This window comes from Triturus cristatus, chromosome 11 (assembly GCF_964204655.1).
Source record: "Triturus cristatus chromosome 11, aTriCri1.1, whole genome shotgun sequence".
NCBI lineage: Eukaryota > Metazoa > Chordata > Amphibia > Caudata > Salamandridae > Triturus > Triturus cristatus.
The window spans coordinates 1,021,668,362-1,021,689,132 of NC_140594.1; positions in this window are offsets into that span (position 1 = coordinate 1,021,668,362).

Here is a 20,771-nt window from a genome sequence, read left to right on the forward strand (position 1 = left end):
AGATCATCGGCTTTGTGTTGTTTAGCCAGGAAATGATCTGTGAGGCAGGTAGACTGTTTCTTACATCGGATCATGCTCTTATGCTCACTGATGCGGAGCTTGACTTTGCGTGTAGTATGCCCGATATAGTGTAGAGAGCAAGGGCATGTAATCATGTATATCACGCACTCAGAATTACAGTTCGTGTGACTGTTTAGTATCCAGGGGCGACTTGTTCCTATATCAACTGATGTAATCTTAGTTGTCTGAGGACAAACGCTGCAAGAGCCACAGGGGTAATGACCTCGTACCGGGGGTAATGACCACAGGGTGTTAACGGTACGTACGGGCTGTGATGATGGTCGTGTATGCACCAGGCTATTCCGTGAACTAGGACCCTTTTTAAATGCAAACAGGGGAAGTGGGATGTTATCTGAGGCCACATTAAGAATGTGCCAGTGTTTGCGTACAGTTTTCTGTAATCTGTTGGAGAGGGTGCAAAAGGTCGTTACAAAAGTAAGCCAGTCCTAGGAGTGCTGTTATCCAACAGCGCATCCCGATTATTGTTGGATGCTTTCTTCCAAGCCTGACGCACCAGTCGCTTAGGATACTGACGCGACCGAAGTTGGAGTGCCAATTCTCTGGCATGTTTGTCAAAGAGGTCCCTAGTGGAACAGTTCCTCCTCACAGGTAGGAACTGGCCCACAGGAAGACTCTCTCTGAGGGCCCTGGGGTGATAACTGTCAAATGAGAGGAGAGAGTTTCTTGACGTTGGCTTTTATGAATCTTAGGCAGGCTGTAGAAATAGGGCATCACCGGATTGATAGTCACCAGAAATTGAGTCTCCTGTGGCGTTATCCACCCTTCTGCCTCCCCTTCCTCAACCAGATGTTTTATCTCCAGGGTAAGCCTAGGTGTAGGATCTGTTTCTAAGATCCGATAGGATTTAGTGTCCATAAGTTGCCGGAGGCACTCCGTCCGGTAGATGACAGTGTCTTGCAGGACAGTAGCGCCCCCCTTGTCCGCTGGCTTAATAGTAACGGACGTGTCTTTAGTTAAATTCTGGAGGGCCAGTCTATCCTTTCTGGAAAAATTACAGAAATTCGTGAGCCGTGTATCGCATAACGCCATCACGTCAAAGGTCACTGCCTTCTCAAAAGTGCACACCTGAGAGGGAACTTGGTGTGCCAAAGGTGTAAAGTTGCTTTTAGGGCGTAGTCCAGTGTTAACATTGTTAGTGTCTTCACTGGGAGAGGTGTTATCTTCTAGCTCTCTATTCTTAAAGAAAAAGTGGAGTAGAATTTTCCTAAATAAATTTTCCAACTCACATCTCAGGGTGAATGGATCACCTGGGTAAGTGGGCACAAAACCCAACCCTCTGTTGAGGACACTTAGTTCATTATCCGTAAGAATCTTAGAGCTCAGGTTGACTACAAGATCGTTCATTCGTTGGTTGAACTGGGGGTTTGTTGAAGATTGCCCCTCCTGCACCGAGTGTTCGGGAATGTCGGATCTGGTTGCCCCTCGTTCGCCCTTGGCCCTGGTCTAAAAAAGACTGATTAGAATAAAATTGTTGTGGTGGCGGAAATGATGGCAAATGTGGTGGAAAAGGAGATGGTTGGTAGCCCCAGGGAGCCGGTGGCCACCATTGGCCTTGACTTGGATAGAAACCCTGTGTTCCACGCCTCCTGTTGTATCTACGGGATTGTCCTCTCCCTCGCCCTCGAAGAAAACCATTGGTGGAAGAGTCAGAATCACCAGATCCAGGCTCAGACCCGGACGATGAATAGTTGGATCCATAACGCCTACCTTTGTTGTTAAAGAGTGGGGCCACATAGGTATCACTTGTATAGGGGTAGATTTTCTCCCACGAAAAACGAGCTAGGTCTTTCTTAAACTTGTCTATCTTGTTGATCAGAATATTATCTCTATTTTCCTTATTGGTCTTGTTCGCCTCATCCAGATGTTTTTTGTATAAAGCAGATGTGATGGTAGTTTTGATCTGTCCCTCTAATGTTTGAATCTCAATGAGAATGGCATCTGCTGGCGTTTAGCCGTGCTGATGATTAAAATTAACCAGTCACGGGTACAACGCCAGGCGATGAGGGACCAATCTCGCATGAATTGTTTATCAGTGAGGAACAGTCTTGGTGTGTTAGTGACTATCAGACCAGTCGGGGCACACTTGCCTCTCAAATATTCAGTCATAATTAACTCATGGACTGCTGTTCGTAATTGTGTTCTGGGTAGCCTCTTGACCTGAGGTTGGCAGCCAGGGCACTGGCTTCTGCTTTGTATTCAGATGTCAGGGTACAGTTGCGCCTGATGCATAAAGACTGCCCAAAGGGGAGATTATCTCTCAGCGCTTTGGGTTGGTGGCAGTTATAGAGCAATAGGCTATTGCAGTTAGTTGGTTTTTTATACAATGTGGTGCTAAGTGACCCACCCGTCAAAAGAATTCTTAGATCTAGGAAGGGGATAACAGTTTCCGAGATGGTGTGGGTAAATGTCAGGAACTCGTTTTGGCCATTGATCCAAGTGACAAACTCCTCACAGGTAGAACGATCTCCTCTCCAAAAGATGAGGATATCGTCTAGTGCACTAGTCAGTCAGTCAATTATCTTTATTCGATTATTAAAAATCATAAAAGAACGAGCAAAAATACATGTCACCATTTCATCAGATCACAAATTTTTACAAACAATCATTATAAAAAACACTACATTTTACAATAAAATGTACATAAATATTTAAAAAAGATAAAAAGAAGGGTTTATTAAAACACAAACTCATTCAAATGAATGAGTAAAGAGAGAGTTCATTTTTCAGAGATAAAGTGCCTATGCCTTGTACGATGCTTATTTAAACGTGCTCCTGCAACTAGAAAACTAGCGACTGAAAAAGCTACTTTTGTGTTAGGAAGAAGTTGCAAAAACAGCAGGGCTGGTTTTACCTGAATAAAGCCCTGATTACGTAAAATAGGGAACAAATATCTTTTTCTGATCTCTATATAATGACCGCAAAACATAATGAAGTGCATTGTGTCCTGCGTTGAAAAATGATCGCAGTCACATGGTTCAGCATCATCAGGTCTAGTCCAGGTTCTGAAATCGCCCAGTATAAAATGAATTAAATCAAAGCGAAATCTCGTTAAAAGAAAGCGATGGTAAGGATTTGTTACCGACAAAAGGTATGGTTCCATTCCTGGAACAGAGGAAAGCATACAGTGTTTCCTTACCATGGATTTTTTTAGCTCTATTTCTTCCCTCTCCAGAGCATATAAATTTGTCAGAGTGTTTTTGACTGATTTTAAATCTTCATGGGTTATTCCATCTGGAGATGAGAAAAGCTCCGGACGACCTGCTAAAATGAGCTGGGTTTTCACATATCTTACCCATGGGATGTTAAGGGCTCTATCCAGGGCTAAACAATCTTTTAAAATAATATGATTTAGAGTAAGCTCCTGGTTGAGCCAGGTTTTTAACCAACCAATCACTGGGGCTAATTTTAGGGTGTCAGATATATAGCCCAAGCCTAACTCTGTATGCAATGAAAAAATCGGAGTTGATTGGGGAACAGAAAGCAGAGATCTCAAAAATGTATTTTCTACGTTCTGTATTTTGGCAGAGCTAGTACATCCCCAAATAACAGAGCCATAGTGGGCGACTGACAAACATTTTGCTTTATAAACTTTGATGATACTTTCCATGGGACGGGCGCCCAGTTTTTTAGCAAAACCTAGCAGCCCTGCGGCCACTCTAGCAACAGCGCTGCTTTTAACCAAAAGCTGGGGGCCCCAGGTGCCCTTTTCATCGAAAGTCACACCTAGGTATGGAAAAGAAGGGACTCTCTTAACCTCCTTCCCCGCGCAATAAAATGTTAGCGACTTTCTTTTCCTACCTGCGGGTCCAGCAATCATTACATGTGATTTTTCTGTATTAATTTTCATGTCCAGAGATGACATGAAAACTCCAAAAGAAAAAAGAAGTTTGTTCAACGCAACTCCAGAGCGTGCTAAAAGAACAGCATCGTCCGCGTACAGGAGGACAGGTATCTTTGTCTCACCTGCACGCGGGATGTCACTATGGGATTTTGACATTACTGCCTCAAGGTCATTAATATATAGAGTGAAGAGGAGGGGGGCGAGTATACACCCTTGCCTAACCCCCCTCTCTGACCTAAAATGACAAGAACATCTTCCTTCCCTAGTGACTCTAACTGAGGTCATAAGATCCTTGTGTAACTCAGCTAGGTATTCAACCAAAGGGGGGTCGAGGCCCACGGCCAAAAGGATCCCCCACAGCCTTGACCTGTTGACCAGGTCAAAAGCTGAGGAGAGGTCCATAAAGGCCATGTACAATGAGCCCCCCTTGGCGATTACATATTTATTTAAAATTAATTCTAGGTTTAGGCACTGATCTAAGGTTCCTCTATTGGCTCTAAAGCCATATTGTGCATTAGATAAAATACCCTTACTTTCTAAAATCAGGGTCAATCTACCTAAGAGGACTCTCCCTAAGATTTTAACACTCGAGTCAATAAGAGAGATTGGCCTATAACAGGCCGGGTCTCTCCTCTGTCCTTTCTTGAAGATTGGCACAATGGTCGAATTTGCCCAGCTAGAGGGGAAAATAAATTCCCTTGTAGCATTAAAAATATTAGTTAAAATTTTTGAGCTAAGTTCAGGAGCGCTCTTAAAAAAGTCTGCAGGGACCCCATCTGGCCCCGGTGCCTTTTTGCAGAGTGTGTCTTTAATTGCTTGTTTCACCTCTTCCTGAGTAAAGGGAGAGATGTGAGTTAGCGGTTTTAGGAGAGGAGTTTCGCGTTCTGTAGTGGTGTGGGTATAACTATAGATGTTACTAAAATGTGTCACCCACTGTTCATCTGGGATAATGCAATCAGCTCTCTGATTATCTAATCCCACAAAATATGGGTGATTTATAACTGCCCAAAATTTAGCGCTATCTTTCTGTGTCTCGGGCAGTAGCAAATCATTCCAGGCCTCGTCTTTTATCTCAGATTTCCTCTTCCTAATAGCTAGGTTATATTGTTTCCTCAATAGCGCTATCAACACTCTGTCTCTAGGTTTAAGTTTTAGGGCCTTAAGAAGAGTTGAATGGGCCTTAGAACAGTTTGTGTCAAACCATTTAGGGCCCTTTGGTTTATTAAGCTTTGCCTTTACAGTCAGATCTAAGTTGACTTGATGGCAAATAACACTAAAGGCCTCGACCATAGTGACACTGGGGTTTTTATTATCTAAACGGATGGCAATTTCACCGGCAACTTTGGCCAGAGTTTCCTGCAAAAAAATTATTGGGGTAACTTGTTCCCATTTGAGCCTCCGATTTTGATCTCTTAGCACAAGATCTGTCGCACACAATGTGTCCATCTTCCTAGTTCCCAAGACGCCTTGAGCTAAAACCTCTAAAATCACAGGATTGTGATCACTAAAAACAGAAGTTTCTACCTTATAAGCAAGTATTTCAGGTAGAACTCTTAAAGAAACAAAAATATAATCAATGATTGTGCCGGAATCGTTACCCACGTATGTCGGTAACCTCAGATCATTTGAGCAGGTACATGATTCATAAAGATTGAGGGTAGCCAAGAGCAATTCCAAAACCTCTTCGCTAGGTGTGTGTTCAAAATGTGGCGAGGAGGAATACGAAGAAAATTTCTCAGCTTCCCTCTGACAACCCGCCAGGCAAGGATGAATATTAAAATCTCCCATAAGGATCACCTCATACCCATGACAACTGTTTTCAATGTAAGTGGATAAGAGATCCTCTAGGGATAACAAGTGCTCGTTAGGAAATTGACTGGTCGGGGAATTATAAAAGTTGACAAGTAAAATAGGATTACAATTTGGTGAAGTCAGTTCAACCACTAAACAATTTTTAGATTTAGACTTAATATGCCTAGGTTTACCTTTGATGTCAAGTGAAATATATACAGCCAGCCCGCCCCTTGCTCTTCCTGCTTTACTGGGGTCTGCAGGTACAAAAAAATGAGAATAGCCATCTAAGGCCAAACAATCTAGCGTTACCCAAGTTTCCTGAAAAGCAAGAATATCATAATTCCTGATTTTGTCCAACCAGATCTTATCTTTGAATTTGGTTCTAAGCCCAGCAATGTTCCAGCTCATAATTTTGCAGATCCTGGCGCCTGCAGAGGACTGTGCTAACAAACCAAGAGCAAGATGTGGTCCCTCTACGTCATTTTCATGACTTGGCAAAAGTCAGTCATTTTGGTCCATAGAAGATAGTGGCATGAAGCGGTTAAACAGTTCCAGAGGCTGAGTAACAGGGTTAAGCATAAAAGGTTGGTGACGATGAACTGGTGCGTTATTCCTTGAATCTTGTCCCCATCTGAAGTGAGAATCCCAATTAGTGTTCCACCCTGGGGCAGGAGTCCTTGGGATAGATACATTCTGCTGTTCCCCATAAAAAAATTTCAAAGTGAGGGGGACCACAGGCCTTGTCTTCGTTGGGGAGGAAGGATATTTGCGAGAATATTGGGAAGAACGTGTTGATTTGAGAAGCTCACAGCCACACAGTCACCTTTAAGTTTTTTTGGCCGATTTCCCAGCCAGGGAACCCCAGTTGCTGATTTGATTGTACTTGCTAGATGATGCTGTCCCCCTGGAGCTAGCTGCATGTTACTAGTTAGCCAGTGTAGGGCTTTGCTACACAGTGAATTAGAACTTTCCGCCATGCCTCTTTCCAGCGGAGGGACATTTGCGAGGACTAAAACCACAGGTGTGGCTTCAACGATAAATTGCAGGGGATCCGTAGTAAAAGTTTGTGCTTGTACTTGTGTTTGCACTGGGGGAATATTAGCCGAAGGGGTTGGGTTTGTTGGGGGACATGGTAGTGTGGGGCCATCACTGATAGCAGACAAGGTTGATGGCGGTGAGTTCTCCCCAAGCAGTTCAATTCCTTCTCCAACCCCCAAAGCACTTCCGGCGACAACTCCCCTAGAATTATTGCCCAAACGAGTAACTAACGTAGTTATATTTTCAATGCCACTTGCAACTGTATTTTGGGAAACACCCAGCTTCTTAACCTCAGCTTGCAGTTTGTCAATCTTAGATATGAGAGGTTTAACAATGATGTTGATTTTAGTCTCAATAAGATCTGCAATTTTATCAAGAAGAGCTTCTTCAATAGGACAAGTAGGATAATCCTCAGCGTGAGTCACTTGTATGCGTTTTGGGGTAATAGCCCTCTTCCGTTTTGTCCCTGAGCGTAAACCACCCCGCTTTGGAGGAATCTTTGTGCATTGTCGCTTATGTCTGGCTACATGACCTAGAGGAGATTGGTCAAGAGCAGAGACCTGAGACTGTGTATCTTGATCAAAATCATTTTCATTGTAGTTATCTGCATTGCCCTTGGCGGGCAAACCTTCAGAAGCCGGGGTTACATTATCCGAAGTGCCAGGTATGACTTGGGACGAGATATCAACAATCGTGGTTGCACTATAAGCATCTTGCGTAATGATTTCATCTGTCAAAGTAGTATCAAGTGTGGGTGGGGACAGACAAAGCAAATCAGGAGATTGGCTCAGCCCCAAGGACTCCCTCCTTTGCATATTAATTTTCTGTACAGTCTGAACAAGATAATTATTAATCTTGTTTTGTTGAGCTCCAACAAGTTTTTTAGGCATAGCTTATAATAATATAACGTATATTACAAAAGAACGTAAATACAACTATAAATTAGATCTTATATAGGCTTGCCTTACTTGAGAAGTGGTGATAGAGATGGCTCATGTAGCGTTTCTGGCCCTGCCCCTGCCTCCTCCTGCCGATGAGGGCCGTAGAGGGCCCGCCCTTTGCCCGGGCTTAGCCCGGCGCCGCCCGCGCGCGTCCCGCGACGCGGAGGGAGCCGTTCGAGGAACAGTCTTGGTGTGTTAGTGACTATCAGACCAGTCGGGGCACACTTGCCTCTCAAATATTCAGTCATAATTAACTCATGGACTGCTGTTCGTAATTGTGTTCTGGGTAGCCTCTTGACCTGAGGTTGGCAGCCAGGGCACTGGCTTCTGCTTTGTATTCAGATGTCAGGGTACAGTTGCGCCTGATGCATAAAGACTGCCCAAAGGGGAGATTATCTCTCAGCGCTTTGGGTTGGTGGCAGTTATATAGCAATAGGCTATTGCAGTTAGTTGGTTTTTTATACAATGTGGTGCTAAGTGACCCACCCGTCAAAAGAATTCTTAGATCTAGGAAGGGGATAACAGTTTCCGAGATGGTGTGGGTAAATGTCAGGAACTCGTTTTGGCCATTGATCCAAGTGACAAACTCCTCACAGGTACGAACGATCTCCTCTCCAAAAGATGAGGATATCGTCTAGTGCACTAGAGACTGGCTAGTGTTCATCATCAACACAGCCAGGAGGCTCGCGGACGCACTCCTAGTGAGGATACAAATCTCAGAAGGGGCAGTAAAAACAACTGTACAGATTACAGCCTATAAAACTCGACTAGCAGAAGTCAATGCCGAGATCTCTGACAACAAGGACTACTTGATGAAACAGAAAATATCCAAACTGCAAAAAGATGTGCAGAAATTTGAAAAAGAGAAAGTCTACCCATACCTCAAAGCTGACTACACGTCTACCTAAACGATTTACTCATCAGATGATAACTCAGATAGGGGAAGCTCAACAGACAGTGCATCCAGTACAGGTAGTCGGGGCAGCAATAATTTAAGGAGGGCACAACGGCCTAACCAGTACAATGGTGGACCACCATACCAGGGCCCTACAGTACCATTCCACGGCCCAGCAGTATACCAGGGCCCTCCCACTCCATTCTGGCAGTACCCACCATAGCAACATGGGCCACCTCAATTCTTCCATAATGACAACCCCCCTTTTTTAGGCAGAGGTTGGGGCAGAGGAAGAGGGCGCAAAAGAAGAGGAACTCAGAAACAGGTCCAGTAGGAAGACCAATCACCACACAACATAGAGACAAGGAGCAGAACTCAAGGCAAGATATATTAGTGGTAAATTCATCACACCGCCCACTAACTGACCTTGAACAAACATTGTTGGAGAAAGGGTTGGGTTTAGTCCCCACCCCCGGGTCGATTCATTCAGAGACCTTTGTGAGGTCCAGAACCTGTTCAGAAAGGTACGGCTCAAAACCTTCTTCCAAGACCGCCCACCTATTGCATCGGAGGATTCAGGTCTGAGCAACCCCTCGACCTTTACCCCCAACAATAGCATGGTCCCTGTGGAAGTGCTGGCATTTGAGAAAGCTGTTCTCAAGAAACTAGCCCTTCCCCATAATAATACCTCTTTCCAAAACCTATCCAACTCTGAAATGAGCGCGGCCAATAGCCTTGCCGAAGACACAACCATCACAATCAAGCAGGCAGACAAGGGTGGTGCCACCGTAATCCAAAGTACTGTAGATTACGACGCAGAATGCAGTCGCCAACTCCTTAACAACAGATACTATACACCAATAACAGTGGACCCTACCACCCGCCTCAACACCAAGATCTCTACTATGGTTTTCGAGGCCGAAACCAATGGTTGGATTAGCCAGAAAGAGGGAGGCTTTCTTGATAACTAAGGAACCGAGGGTACCGTACTTTTACACTCTACCCAAAATCCATAAGGGTACCACCCCGGTTCTAGGCCGCCCAATAGTCTCTGGTATCTGCTCAGTATGGGAGCCCCTTTCCAAATTTTGCGACTACTTTCTCTAACGCATTGTGGGACAGAACTCCTCTTTCATCGGGGATACCACGGACATACTCAGGATCATTGAGGAGGCAGAGAACACCAACGAAATAGACCTGCTTGTCACACTTGATGTCGAGGCTCTTTATACTAACATACCCTAGAGAGCCACATTTGCAGTCATTGAGACTGCGCTAAACGAACCGGAGTGGACCTCACCCACCCTAGTACCATTCATCATGGAATGCACAACCCTGGCTTTGACTGAAAACTTCTATGAATACAAGAAACAGTTATATCATCACAGCCAGGGTACTTCGAAGGGCAGTACTTTTGCCCCCAGTCTAGCCTGCCTTTAAATGGCAGCTTTTGAGAGAGACATCATTTACAACACCAACAACCCATATCTCATCAACTTGAAACTATAGAAACGCTTCATAGACGATAGCCTCATCTTTTGGAGAGGAGATCATTCTACCTGTGAAGAGTTTGTCACTTGGATCAATGACCAAAACGAGTTCCTGACATTTACTCACACCATCTCGGAAACTGATATCCCCTTCCTAGATGTAAGAATTCTTTTGACAAGTGGGTCACTTAGCACCACACTGTATGAAAAACCAACTGACCGCAATAGCCTATTGCTATATAACAGCCACCACCCCAAAGTGCTGAGAGATAATCTCCCCTTTGGGCAGTATTTAAGCATCAGGCGCAACTGTACCCAGACATCTGACTACAAAGCAGAAGCCAGTGCCCTGGCTGCCAACCTCAGGTCAAGAGGATACCCAGAACGCAAAATCTGGGACTCTATGAAATAAGCTAGGAACAACCATAGGGAGGCCCTCCTCGAGGTACACCCCAAACCCACGACAGACAATCTCACAGGCATCACATCATTCACCCCAGGGATCCAGCCAGCGCACACACCACCGTGAGTGCCCTTGGCCCCGGGACGACCACTATCCAGGATGCCCCGGTTTTTACAATTGCCACCACAGGATTTGGGAAATCTGTGGCATACCTTTGGCGCTCCCTTACAGTCTACTGCCCCCTGTTTGTTTCTGCCACCAGAGCCATCTCGTACCTCACATTGACAGAGTTGGTATATTTTATAATTACATCCGACCTTCTATCTCCCCACCTTACTCCTCAGGACACACACTGGTGTCCACATTGAGCGCCAGACTCCGTTGTAAGCCCCATGGGCAGCAACTTTGGTGAGCCTTGTTCCAGCATGTCTGTTCTGGCCTATATATGTTTTTATTGAGTGTCGTGCAGTCAAATGTTTTTATTTTCATATGCCTGTCATGTACATCTGGGATTACCATTACACGAATGACGCATGAGTCTTGAATTTTTATTACACCATGAGCACGGTGTAGTGCATGGGTGTATGATCACTAATACACCTGCACACCCTTTTTGTGAGTAATTTGTACGTGACGCTGAGTTTATAATCATAATGTATATATATATTTTTTGGTCCCCACAATCAGGGTACCTACCTGATTACATGGTATGTAGGCTTTTCACTTATCATGTCGTGGTGCCTTGATCCTCCTGATGCATGAAGCACGAAATATGTTGACCTTTAGAGAGTAGAGCATACACAGCTAGAAACCTTATATCTAGTTCACTGCCTCTCTTCCTGTTTTTACTCAGGCAGTTTACCTTCCAGAATAAATCATCACTAGAACTAACTGACGTGTTTTAATTCACTCACTCCACATCTACACACACTAGGCCCCTCACCCCCACTGCACCCAATGGCAGGAACAAAAGATCCCTGCCAAAGAGCCCCATACTGGGTGCCCGTCAGGTATTGCAGCGCCGACCTGACAAGCGGCAGGCTCATATGATGAAGCATGACACCTAGCTTGCTAGGTGTGTGAAAGCCCTAGTTCCGAAAAGGGAATTCCCCCCCTTGTTTCCAAACCAGGTGGGACGACCACCTAGTGGCGTTACCCCCACCTGCACCCCCACGTGACTTACGCAGACCTCGAGGAACTTCATACCTTCTTTGCACACAGGAATGTATGAATCTCATCTGTGTAAAGCAAAAAAAAAGGAAAGAAGCCTAAAAGCACCCATGTCTGACACCGTGATTTGAGCAAATGTGGGTGGAACATTGGCCAGAGGAGTCATAATGGACCCTTACAGTAATGTCGTGATGTAGGCACCATCAGGCTCATCATGGTTCACCAAGTCAAAGGCACTTGATAGGTTAATAAATGCCAGATGTAAAGAGCCCCTTTTGGCCTTTAGATATTTCCCCACAATAAGGTACAGGTTTAAACATTGTTCGACTGTGCTAATACCAGGTCTTAACCCATATTGAACTTCCGTCAGAACCTTATTTTCTGTGGCCCAATTTTCCAAGGGGGACAATAAAACCTGGCCCAGAATCTTTACACTAAACTCTAATAAGGAGATCGGCCTATAACATAGAGGCTGAGATCTGTCCCACACTATCCGGACCTGGAGCTTTTCCCAGTAAAGACTTTTTAATGGCAAGAGACACCTCATGGACTTAAATTGGTTTTTGGTGGGTGTCTGAGAACTCAGTATGCCGTTCACAGTTGAATTTACTTCCAGACTAATGGGAGATATTTTTGGGGAGAAATGGCCCACCCAAGCATCAACAGGCTTTACGTTTTGTAGTTTGGGTGTGTTTGTCTCCATAAAGAGAGGTCGCTTAACGATTTCCCAGAACGATGCACTATCCCTTAACTTCCCGGACACTATAATAGTGTATGTGAGTGTAATTTGGACATTTAAGAGGTAAGAAAATTTAGGAGGAGATATTCAAAAAAGTCGCTCAATGCAGCATAGCCCCCCGCTAGGCTGCGCCACTTTGCTCGACAGGCAGGGAGCAGGAGAGCGCCATATCTTCAGAGATATGGCTCTCTCCTCCCCTTTCCCTTGCGCCGGCACTGATTTCAGCTGCTGGGCGCCATGCACACCCCTTAGCGCCCCAGCGCTAGGGTGTGTGCATGAGTGTAGCATAGGCTTTGTATAGGAAGTGTATCATTCCTGTACAAAATACTATGCAAAGCACAATGAAAGCTTTTCCCACTTTTCATACGTGCTGCACAGTGTAGCACGCTTGGAAAGTCAGAAAGCATGGAGAAATGAAAGCATTTCTCCTGCTAGCGCCTCCTTCGAAGGGGCGTTAACTTTTGGTGTAAAATCATGTTTACAAATATTTGTAAATATGGTTTTGTGTAAAAAGGCATGGGTGGTTGCATGGGAACGCCCATGTACCACCCATGTTAAGCCCCCTCGGCGCAGAGTAATGCAAAGCAGTGCTTTGGGCAGCTTTGCACTACTTTAAAGAGTGCTTTCCACCACAAAACAAGTTTTGCGCTGGAAAGAAAATAGCAACAAAAGAATTTGACTGGTTAGCGTCACTTTTCTGACACTAACCCAGCGCAAAAGTTTTGAAAATCTGCCCCTCACTTTCTGCTGTGCGGTGAGTTTCTTTTGTGGTGAGCATACTGAGATTGCACTCTGATAAAAGTTCAGCATGGCTGTGTCTGTGTTGTTCTGTATTGAGAGGTGGCTGTGTCTCGGTGGCCAATTTTTGTGGTTTGCTTTGGTATTCCTCGGGCTGTAATGATTGGAATGCGATAGGGAGAAAGCATTGCTCAAATGACTTACAGTTCATGCCATTACTCTGAGTTCTTTTATTTACAGTCATTACATATCAAACTTCCCTCCTGTCCCCTATGCTTAGGCTGAGGGCCTATACACAGCATATTTTCTGGATGAGTGGTCCTGATATGCACCTACTGGAGGGGGGCAGTGAACCTAATTATTTACTAAAGAAAATATGGTAAAAGAATTCCTGTCTAGTTAAGAGGGTTCACCTCAGTATGCAATTGCCAGGCAGTCATTAAATCAAAACAGTGTCTTCTGGTTGCCGGTGGGGCAGCTCTTAGATGTACTGGGGCATATTATCAAGAACGGCATTCAAATTATTGCCATTTTTGTGGCAGGAAACTGCCGCTTAAGTGGCAATAATGGGCTTGATAATATGCCCTTGAGAATTCCAATAGAAGCCCAGGTTCACACCCACTGAGTGCTGAGGGATCGGGCGATCACAGCAGTCTTCACTTTGAATGGTTAAGAAGCATATGAGCAGAGAGATGGAATCAACATAAAGTGCCATGGTACCAGGACACATTCCTTTTATGCTTTTTCTACCAAGGTAAAACACGCGTCCTCGGAGTAAAGTGCTCATGTTGGGTCGTCTCTTGTGAACTTTACAAATATAACAAGCAAATATGTTGTGGTCTCAATCATCATAGGTGTCCATCATTTCTTTTGCTGGCCTCCTGGCAACCAGCCTCTTCGGGCTTCTCGTTACCATGCAACGTGTAAAAAAAAAATCTTGTGCTTATTATGTAATTATGAGAAAGTTATGAGTAATTATAAAACAGCACATAGGTTGAAATTAACATTAAATATGATTTAGACAAATCAACCTATTTACTTCTGGTTTAGCACTCTCTACATATTGTGTTTGAGAAATGTATTCTAATCTGTTTATAAATATAAATAAACCTGTGCATTTGGAATAAAAGATGGCTGTAATGAAGCGAAAAGATAGCTACCCAGAAAGCGAACGGACTTCACTAACGCAGATAAATAGGACAAGAATCAAACCACTAATCACATTAAAGACACGATTGACAGATGAACCGAAACACTAGCCCTGAGTAAAACAACAAATTTAGCTTAGGAAAATGAGTACAGTGCTATAGGCAAGGATTAAATTCATCTTTGTCAAATATTCATTCAGCCTACTGCTTGACGCACATTTCCTTAAAATAATGGTGTGGTGCGAGCACTAGCTTTGGTTTCTCACAGCATAGTAGGACAAATAATGATATTGGAGAGTTATGCTGTCATTTTAAATGTTTTAAATATATGTCATCCCTTGTTCCATTTTTTCTAAAGTCACTATTGTTGGAAATATGCCAGTCGTGCCATCTTCGAGATATATATATATAAATACAATTCAAGGTCCTAATTAACCTTCAGTCTTCTGCTTTGTATTATATGTGGCTGCCCCTAGCAAATCACATGTATGACAATTTGAAAATAATAGTTTAATTATGCAAAGCATTTAAGTATCTCAAATGTAATCCTACATTGGTTTTTAGAACTGCAGGCCACAAATATGTGTTGCAGTGTGTTTAGTTCAGGGAATGCAACATGGGGTCTGACTTTGATAGTCACAAATACATTTCTGCTTCTAAATATATGTCAGGAATGTAAATGGCTGCATTTTTTAGTGCATGGTCCTCACAAACTATATTTTGCATTGATAAATCTATTTACTGATGTGTAATATTAATGCACAATGCGGTAACAACGCAATAGGTCCAAAACAATAGCATAGGACAAGTAGCATTTCTTTTACACATGCAGCAATGAAATAACAAAGTTAATTTCACATTAACTCTATTACCCAGACCATTCAGGCACATTTTGGAATGCATTTTTTATATCTTTGTATGTTGGTCTACACAGAGGAATTGCCACAGGGAGTGAGGCTCCTGTACATAGAGTATCATCTTCCTCTTCCTTCCTGGAGACTCCTCGCTGGGCTTTGTTAAGCCCTTGGTCATTTTGAATCTGGAGTTTGGAGGTAAAGCATCACTCTTTCATTGGGTGGAATCTCTGCTGAATCATTCACCACTGTAAATTGGGCTCTGTACTTTAAAAAAAAAAAAACTCAAGTAGGTTGAGTGCAGTTTTTTTTGCAAAATGGTTGTGTTGGCAGGCCTCCTTATTTGTGTGCTTTTTCATTTTGTTTGTTGCTGATAGCCTGGAAATTAAGTTAGGAGGGTGCAGGAAGGCCTATGTGAGATTAAGGGATAACAGGCGTTTTGGATGGTGGAGGCTTAGGCTTAATAACATTTCCTCACTTTCCTTTTGTTTTTGTGAATTTTGTCCAGATTTGTCTTCATAATGCGATATGTTTTACTATTTGGGGCCTAGTCTGCTGTAAGCCTTGGATGTATTTTTATTGTAATTTTCACATTCTCACAACTTGTGTGCTAAATTTCTTTTTTTTGTTAGAGGCTTATGCATGGCCTTGTATTCATGCCAAATGTAGCTTATTGTATGCCTGCAAGTGCCTGTTGGTGGAAAGGAAAGTTACATTTATTATTTTCTCACAGTTCCAGTTTTGCTGTGCTGTTAAATTTATATTGCAGCTTTGCTGGTAGTGTACTAGGCCCATGGATAGGCCCAGCCTCATTTTAGAGATATACATTTACGTAATCATTTCACAGCAAGTGTTTTTGGGTTGAGGAAGAAGAAGAGGCTTTATCCAGGGAAGCCATGTTTTCTTTATTTTCTCCTTTCTTTGCTGACCATATGATGATAACCATTTTGTGGACCCACTAAGAGTGTGTCATAGGCAGACATTTGGTCTTTGTTGTCCCTGCCTCATTCTATGCTGGACATGTCTTTGCTGTTCCTGCCTCCTTCTTTGCTGGACATGTGCAATGACCATTTTGTGGAGCCAGTGTGTTTCATATGCAGCCATTTTGTCTTTGTTCTCTATGCCTTCTTCCTTGCTGGCGATGCTATGTGGTGAGAAACCGCAATTGTCTGGAGCATGTGTGTGTTTCTGATTGTTAATCATTCAATTCCATTTTTAAAAGCCATTTCCAAGGACCATTGATATTAGAAGAAGCTCATGTTATTTTTTGCTTTTTTGTTGTTTCCTACTATATTTTTCGTGATACATGTATTTGTGCTTGTGGCTGATTGTAGAAAATGTGCACAGTTGTTGTGATTATTTATTTATTCAATTTTTGTCTTTCTCTCCCTGCATCCCATTGGGGCCCCATGGGCTTGGAGGAACACTGGTTATTTTTAAATTGCTTTATTTGATTTTTGTCCGATTTGTGTGCCTGCCCCACCCCACCTGATAGAGGACACTGTGCACCCTGGAGGGATACCAATTATTTATTCATTTATTATGTTTTTGTCCCCCCCCCCCTCCACCAACTCCCATAGAGGCTCCATGGGCTCTGAAGGAACATCAGGTATTTTTACAATAATGTAATCACATTTAATAATATTGTTAGAATGGTTGTAATGTTTGCATGTATTGTATTGCCAAACATTGACAAGGCCACTCTCTTCCTTCTGTATTGCCTGCAGGTACACACAGGTATATTACTGATTGAAATGGAGAGAAGTCTGTAAATTAGGTAATTCAGAGAATAGATACCTCTTTCCTACGTGCCACTGCATGTGATGCTGACTCATTAAAGTAGTAAGCAACATGGCCTCAAAGAAGAGATTGGTACCAATGACATCTAGTCCACTTCCATTTTGTAGCAATTCAGTGTACCTGGTGTACCCTCCACTGAAGAGGAAGAATCTGGCAGGAGGGCCACCCTTGAATTAACAGCAGCAACAGCACAACCATCAAAACTGAAGCAGATGTTTCCCAGCACTGCATTAACTGCAGTCATGGCCCAGAGCAGTGACTTAGAAATCAAATTGTCCCAGCAGTGAAGGGAATCTTCACAGGAACCTCATAAACAACCAAAATTTGCTACACCTGAAGTGGGAGCAGAGCGGGAAGTTGAACTTGCTGTTGAGCAAGTTGTTATCGCTTCTCTTCCATTCAACACATAGGCTCCACTATCTCCTGCATGGATGAAAAGAGCACTCCCTTGTCTTCGCCAAGCCTCCTTCTAATCAAACTGCTCCGAATCATGCAGTGCTGATAACAAACCCAATTTCCATATTTTCAAGAAGGCAAAAACCTACATCAACCATCACCACCCTGATGGCAGTCCACCCTAGAGAAAGGCAAAGACAACTACCTAGCTACACCTCAGCAAGTTCTTCAAACATTGGCTTGATAAGAAAGATCCCTCCACAGTTTGGGACTTCTTTATGCTTAGGCTGCATATGGAGCACATTGCAGAAAGATCACTTTGCTGCAAACCAGTGTGTCGTAGTAAGCAAGGTGGACAATACAGTACAAGGGCCAAGTGGCTCAGCTGCAATTGTGAGGGAAGAGCATTTTAAAGAGATAGGTACTGGCTAGAGAGGAAAAGAATATGAGGAGAGAAAGAGGTGATGGTGAGGAACAAGATGTTACCCTCAACAGCTGTCGGAATGGCACAAGGAAAAGAGAGATACCGTCACTCCAAAGCATCCAAGTAGCTTACCTGCTACCCATAAGTCACTTGATATCCTTACAAAGAAATCATTCTCAACAACCCATTATCAAGTTTATGTTCAGCAAGGAGTTGCCACACCACCAGAACTATGAAAATATCTCTTCATACAAAAGAATAAAACAAAAGTGTTGGTGATTAACCCACTGACATTTTCTTTGTTGAAAGGAGAGGGGTTTCTGAAATTAGTTAAGACCCTCTACTCAAAATGTAAAGTTCTAAGCTGGATGTATTGTTCCACGGCTGCTGTGCCTGTGCTGCACCATCAAGTGTTGTAATTGGTGCCAAGCAGTGAAGGAGAGTGCCTTTCAGTTCATCCACTTCATGACAGGCATGTGGACCACTTGTAGGGAAAAAGACTTTGGCCCTCATTACTATGTCGGTGGGAGCGCCACCAACAGGTCGTTGGTGCAGGTCCCACAACATCTATGCCATCGGACCTACCAACTGATTATGATTTCAGCAGTCACAGTGAGTTAGGTGGGGTAAGACTGCTGCCTCCGATAGGCTTAAGGTGCCTGTCAGGACGGCGGTCAGATTCCAAATCCCTATCATGGGGTGGTGCCTGCGCAGGCACCTCCGTAGGGATTAGGATATCCCTTTCTAACTTTCTGTCCATGGCAGTCCCACCGTCATGAACAGGCAGCCAGAAAGGGACTTTGGGGGCTCCCATCCCTCGTGGGCCTCCGCTATGGGGCCAGGGGGGCATATGTGGTGCCCCCTAAATATCCATGTATGGTGTGCCAGGCACCACATGGTGACTGGCATACCGTGCATTCATGTTTACAAACATGTCCTTTTACATTGTGGTTTGTAATGCGGCCCTTTTCCAGGCTGCAGCACAAGCCGCAATAGAAAAGAGCATGTTTCCGACCATGTCATGTATGGTCACATCGTAATCTGGCGGGTGGAATGACCAACTACTACTCAGGCAGTTACTATTCCTCAACATAGGCAGTTAGCCTCTCATCCAACCACCACCATAATAAGGCCCTATAAGCCTAATTTATCGTTTGCAGGATGAAATAAAGGCAGACAGGGTGGCAGGTTCCTACATGTCTGCCACCTGGTCTTTGCTCACCCATTAAATTTAGAGATCTCCCCCGACCCAGCAGACATCTCTGTACAATGGCTGGAACTGCAGCAATAGTGGTTCCTGTCAAAATCGAAAATGTTTGACTGACAGCTCCATCAAGCTTACGGCCCACCATCAGTCAGTATCTTTCTTTTTTAATTTTTCAAAAAATACCTCCCGAAAAGGGAGTTGTTTTTTCAATACAAAAAAATTACTGATCTCAACACCATGGGATTTTTCTATCAGGGTATGTGGTAACACCATTACCTCCTGTTTAACTTACAGCGCCAGTAGCTTCACTTTCAACATCTGCAGTCTATTGGTTTATGGATCTTACAGGTCTCAAATCAAGTTCATAGGTGCAGGAAATGTAAAAACAGCAGGTGTCGAAAGCAATGACACTTGAAAAGATGGTACAGGACTATTTAAATGACCTAACAGAGGCCTACCTAGCTGAAGACCCTCTGACCTATTGACGTGTGAATGAGAGGAATGAAGGCCAGAACTCAGCAAGCTGGCAATAAAGTATCTGGTAATTCCTGTAGCCAGTGCATCTTCCGAGCACTTGTTCAGTGCAGATGGGACAATTGGTATGGTCAGAAAGACCAATATCTCCCTCCCATCTCAATGTGGAGAGACTAAATGATAAATAAAAATAATAAATATTTTGTAGTCAGAAATGATAAGGCTCCAGAAGACATAACCACAGATGAGGGTAGATTCTCTGACATCACAGGTGTAGCAATTAATCATCCTCCAAACAACCTCCCTGAATTTGAGGATGAACTCTACTTTCCAGATTAAAAAAGGAAACAATAAAACAACAGAAATTTTTGTTATGTAATAAAAAGTTATTTTTTTCATTTGGTGTGTGGCTAATATAAATACACTTAAACAGACCAGTATGCATGGCATAGATAAGCAATCAAGGAGAACACAGTTATTTGGCATATGGTGACTTTGTGGTGAGCAGTGACAGCGAAAGAAAACAAATTCAACCTTACAATCAATCATAGAAAGTTTACTAATTAATCTATAGTATATATGACAGCAATGGTCATCTTCAAATAATTTCCTGAAGTTTCTTGCCTCCCATGCCTAACCCTGAACTCCCATGCTCAGCTGTAATGGAAGATGCAAAGTGTAGGAAGGTCAAATCTGACTGCATGGTTGCCCCCACTTTTTTCCTGGTGTTTGAATGGTTTTTGACTAGTCTGGCTAGGATCCTGCTATCCAGGACCCCAGCCTATCTGCTTACTCCCTTAAACGACTTGGAGTGCATATTAGATGCACTAGTGATTGGATACTGTGGTGCCTTATGAGCCCCTAGTATATGGTACCTTAGGTACCAAGGGCATAGGTACTTTAAAGGCCTACCAGGGGCTGAAGCATGCATTATGCCACCACTGGGAAGCAGACTAAATCTGACACCACAGGCCTGCTACTGCAGGCTGGGTGAGGTAGTGTTAGCACTCCTCACAGAGGTATAGGTTCCTATATCTCACCATACATACACATATAAATCTATCAGTCACCCCTAAGGCAGGCACTATCAATCCTGAGGGCAGGGTGCTTGGTTTACAATGTGAGGGGGTGCCTCTGCCTGAGCAGGGCCACTATGCAGTTGGCAGGGTCTATTCCCTGTGGCTGTTTGTGGATGCGGTTAAACCATATACTCTTAAGTGCATTATAACCTCCCGGTAAATGCCATCTTTGGAATGACTGCATCAAAACATGTCGTGTTTGGTGTCAAACAACTTGGAATCATACCCCCACACCAGTAACTGGTATGGGAGTATGATC